Source organism: Montipora foliosa, chromosome 10 (genome assembly GCF_036669935.1).
Source record: "Montipora foliosa isolate CH-2021 chromosome 10, ASM3666993v2, whole genome shotgun sequence".
Taxonomy (NCBI): domain Eukaryota; kingdom Metazoa; phylum Cnidaria; class Anthozoa; order Scleractinia; family Acroporidae; genus Montipora; species Montipora foliosa.
The window spans coordinates 8,505,746-8,510,745 of NC_090878.1; the positions used below are offsets into that span (position 1 = coordinate 8,505,746).

Genomic DNA, 5,000 nt, shown 5'->3' on the forward strand with positions numbered 1-5,000 from the left:
GCGTAGCAATAATCAATTGTTTTTCAAGAAACTTCACTTAGTCGTTGTTTCTCTTCGACTTTTCCTTCTTGTTGGTGGCCTTGTTTCTCTAAGTTGTTTTTTTCCTCATTGTCATCACCCCTAAAACCTTTTCTTTCTTCTTGGGCGAGGTGCATGAACGTTGTCTACTTGCGCTTATTTGAGAGATTATCATCGCCTTTCAGTGGGTTTAGTGCAGTAGTCTTGCAAAAATGTGCTTTTCGTCTGTTTAGCTTGCCCACCAACCACGCGAATAGTTAAGGACGGTTTCTTGGTAACTAACTCATGTTTGTAACCTTAGTCTAGCACACGAATTTTCCTTATGGTGCAACAACTGATGCTTGGTCACGTGATAACGAACACCTGATGGTGGTGACCGATGATGTATCACACGGGTTTCATTGCCGCGAAAAAATATAAGCAGTATTTCGTGTTATCTTAGTTTTCTTTGTAATCTTCCTCGATATGATAACGTAATAAAGTCTACAACACAGACGAAAGTAACTGATTTTGGCTATCAAATGCCGTTAAGACTTTTAGGCGAAAGCCTGTACATAAGGAAGAATGAGGGACTTGAACAGTGTGTCATATGGGTGAGCCAAGGTAGCTTCAATCGTGTCGCCTAGTTGCTTAAACACTTATTAAACAAGTTTGACTGAAAACAGTATTTCCCACGGCTTATAATTATTGTAGTAGGAATGGAGATTCCCCTTAAAGGGGCTAGGTCACGCAATTTTAGGCAATTTCATCATTGATCAAATGGTCATAGAATTAACTGAAATAACAAAATAACGGCTCAAAACTATAGAGGAATTAAAACAAAACACAGGAAAGCTAAGGAGGGACAAGGATGGACAAAACTGGAGAGGATTGAAATGGATTACATTTAGGTAAATTTGAAAAACGTCGGCCCACCTTTTTTCAAATTTATATCAGTTTATATCAAAATGTCATTTAAACAGCTGGAAGATCATTCTCAATTGTTACGTGGCCATGATTTTGCAAATGAAAGACTCTTGCTCTGCCAATTTGACGTTTAGAGCTCATAACTAAAAAAATTAAAATTACCCAAAACAGCGTGACCTAGCCCCTTTAAAGGAAATGCATCGGAACCAATAGGGAAAGTGCAATCTGATAGTAATCTTCTACTGACACCTATAACTACGCGCTTGTATTCTGTACCAATAAAATATTAATTAGCGACTTCTTTAGATTGTTACCTTTCAATATTTTGTCGGTCAAATAGTTTAAAAGTACATAGTCAAAAACACCATAACCGTATATGGAAAATGACTCCTTTATGTATATATTTTTTTCATTATATTGAAATATTTTCATGTACTTCGGGTTGAAAGAAACAACGGCGACGTCAAAATCCCAAAACATGGTCAGCTCCAAACGAGGAAGAACATGAATTTTGCAGAAGTTTGAACTTGTTCTTTTTAGAGGACAAATACGTAAGTTAACTTATAAGAGGTCAAACCAGAAACTCGACGTATAAACCATTTGAAAATTCTTACCGGAGTCAATCCTGCCATGAACGTGTTTACTGAAGTACTTCACTTCTACCAGTTCTGCTTATCACAAGTTTAAAAGCTGGCGAAGAGTTGTGCGTATAAACTGTGGGTTCCCATGATGCAGGTTCACTGATTTAGCAGACTTGAAACAGCAAATTCTCCCTCCGACAGCAATTCCAGTAACCACAGTCAACTCGTCCCTACACTGTTTGAACATCAGAACGCCTTGTAACTGCAAGAGGATACATTAATGGGTGTGGATTAAAATATCAGTTTTTGTCGCTCCTGCTTGAAAGTATTATTTCAGCACAAACGCGTCAAAAAGCAAGACGCTTTTTCATTGGTTCAACCTTTCCCAGAGGTAAAAAGGAATCCCATACAAAGTAATGTTGACTCTCTTGGGAATGAATTGAATGGTGCAACAAACAAAATAAGAAAAATTATTTTTCATACTGTCAGCACTGACCAGAAGAAATACTTCAAAAAATTATTTTTTTTAAACCCCGTGTATTGTTCAAATTAAGATAAAAACATACGTCAAAATGGAAAAGAGGAAGATTTGACGATTTAAAAAGTTGCAAAGTAAATGTACGTCGACTACTTATTAAAATGGAACGCCGTATTATCGCACCGTGTTAACTAACGTTCACAACTTTAAAACATGTCAACTCTGTTTATTCCACAAAAATTATATCAGCCTATTTTAACCTGTTGAAAACCAAGATTCATATCTCGATGAAATAAGGGCGTCGGGCTGTTTATAAAGGAAACAAAATTGGAAGTGTCCCAGCGAACTTCAATTCAAAACAGGAAAAGTAATGGGCAAAGGAAGAATAAAAAATATAACATTGTCGTGAGCGAACGAAACCTTTCTTCTTTACTTTGTCTTCTTAAAGGAATGACCTAAATTCGGTTAATTTGTTCAACGCACAGTTGACCCGATTTAACACACCCAAATTTGCTTGCATCAAAGGTGGACCGATGTAAGGTAGCTTAAATCCAAAGGAAGATTAAAGTTTGCACTTTTGCTCTCACGAAGGACCAACACTCAAAAATGGAGTACTGCTTTACTCACCCACTGTTCCGCACTTCGACGAAGACCATGCCAACGGAGAGAAAACCTTTGAGCTCATCGCTTTCAGTTGTGCAGATTATTCTGCATCCTAATGAGAAAGTTTGGCTGCGTGAAGGACTAGGTTGAGAGAAGCAAAACCCCAGGAGGGCGGAGGGGACAATACCCACGCCAGGAGACACAAAGCAAATACGAACAAGGGAAAAATACCCTCGTTCATATTTGAATAGCGCATCTATCCATGTGGCCATCCGACACTAGCAATAGCCTTATTTCGTTATATTAAAATTCAGCTTCAAACAAAAGGCATCATCTCGAGGCTCTAAGGAATCCGTATAATTATGGGTCTTTCTGCAGGTACCGGAAAGCATTGTGTTTTTGGTCTCTTGGGATTAGTCTTTATTTGGAGTTATTTTGTTTTCCGTCTTTGTTTCTTTTGTTTTACGTAATTTGTGCTCCGGTACCTGCAAAAGCTGCTATAATTATTATATGAAGGGTTAGTTTCTAAAGAAACTGTGGTGCTGCGTCGGTGGGGAAGTAGTATACAAAAATTTGGTTTTATCAACGGAGTTGATAATGTAAATTGGCTACCGTACAGAGATTCTAAAAGCTGACGTTTCGAGCGTTAGCCCTTCGTCAGAGCCCAGAGCCCTTCGAATCGCTTGGGCCCTTTGGATTCGCTCTGACGAAGGGCTAACGCTCGAAACGTCAGCTTTTAGAATCTCTGTACGGTGGCCAATTTACATTATCAACTCCGTTGATAAAACCAAATTTTTGTATAATTATTATATGACTAGCTCCGTGAGCGGCAAGATGAACCAAATCCCGCGCTGTGATTGGCTACCCTAGAGGGCAACAAAGCTCCGCCTGCTCGGGATTTCTCGCTTGGTCCCGCAAGATCAAAGATCACTTTTTCGAGCTTTATCCCATTTAATAAATCCTTTACTGACCAAGCCCGAAAGGCAAAGTATATCATTGACGATAATGAACAGTTTTGCAATGCTGACCAAATGAAATGACAAGAGAGCACAGTCTATCCTTGACGGTGAATAACAGTTTTGCGATGCAGACGGAACCTAATAATATTGCGAGAAGGGAGAGTCTTTCCTAGCGACAAAAAACAATTATGCGGTGCTGAAGATATCATATGTTACGAAAGCACAGTATACAGATAATGATGAAGAATAGTGATGCGGTGCAGCAGAAATCAAATGCCAGGAAGTCATGGTCTAAGAATCCTTGACGATGAAAAATATTTATTGTGTGCTGCAGATATCATTTTGCGGGAAAGCACAGCCTATAGGAAAATAAATACGTTCAATCTCCGGGATACCTGTCACTTTCCTTTTCTGCATACCGACTCCTCTTCATTTTCAGATGGGGATCCATGCAGTCTTTGTTATGGCTTTTCATATCTAAAAATACAACCGCAAATTATTACATTATTATAACTTCATAATTATTACTCGCCAACTTGGATTTACCTTATTATAGGAAATTAACGCTCCATGAAATTAAGGTATTGGAAAATAACGCGACTTAAATTAACGCGAATTTAATGGAAAACGACTTTCGAATATAGAAAATTAACGCGAAAGAGGAGGTAGAATTTCATAATAAAGGAAATTAACGCGATTAAATACGCGAAATCAAAAGAGAAGATATTGACATCACTTCTGATAGCGACAACGATGAAGATGAACTCGAAATATTGTAAACCCTTGCCCTAGCTTTTGTGAAAGATGAAAAACTAAGGGTAAATGGAAACAAAGAAAGCTTGTAGTTAATGTTTTTTAGGTGTCAAGAATGTCTGGACAGTTTCCAAAATTGGGGTTAAGATACTGGAAATTAAGAGCGCGGAAATTAACGCTGCACTTAATTAACGTCGCGGAAATTAACGCTCAACAAAATTAACGCGACTTAAATTAACGCGAATTTTAACGATTCGCGTTAATTTCATGGAGCGTTAATTTTCTATAATAAGGTACTATGCAGCCAAAGGCCGTAATCGCTCAAAAGTCACAATCGCTGCAAAGGCTTCAAAGGATAAAAGACAACTGTTCACAACAAAAGCCATAGCTGGCAATCACCGCAAAAGCTTGACCAAACTTGTAAGGACAATTTCAGCAAAAGTCCTTTTTTAAGTCCAACCCCACTTAAATCTTACATAACCGAGGGGCAATATGGTTGCATCAAAGGTGAATTAAATAAAGGTAAATTACCTCCGAAGGAAGAATGGCGTTAACTTAAGTAAGTTACAATGTCCCCTAGAAAATAACTAACCCTAACCCCGTCTCATAACCCTTGTTGGAAATTAAGTAGTATGGGACGTTAAAGAACCCACTCACTGTTCGATAAGAGTAGGGGACGTAGTCCCCCGTGTTGTGGTCTAA

General features: G+C 38.4%; 1 long non-coding RNA gene across 2 annotated transcripts in view; it reads right to left on the reverse strand.

Moving 5' to 3' along the window:
- Positions 1-5,000, reverse strand: part of LOC137973250 (uncharacterized) — a 16,215-nt gene that overhangs the window by 1,326 nt on the left and 9,889 nt on the right. For both annotated transcript variants that reach the window (XR_011117196.1, XR_011117195.1), the window contains exons 5-7: positions 3,941-4,022; positions 2,611-2,698; positions 1,539-1,767 (exon numbers count right to left, since the gene is read on the reverse strand). This is a non-coding gene — a long non-coding RNA (uncharacterized lncRNA). The remainder of the gene's footprint in view (positions 1-1,538; positions 1,768-2,610; positions 2,699-3,940; positions 4,023-5,000) is intronic.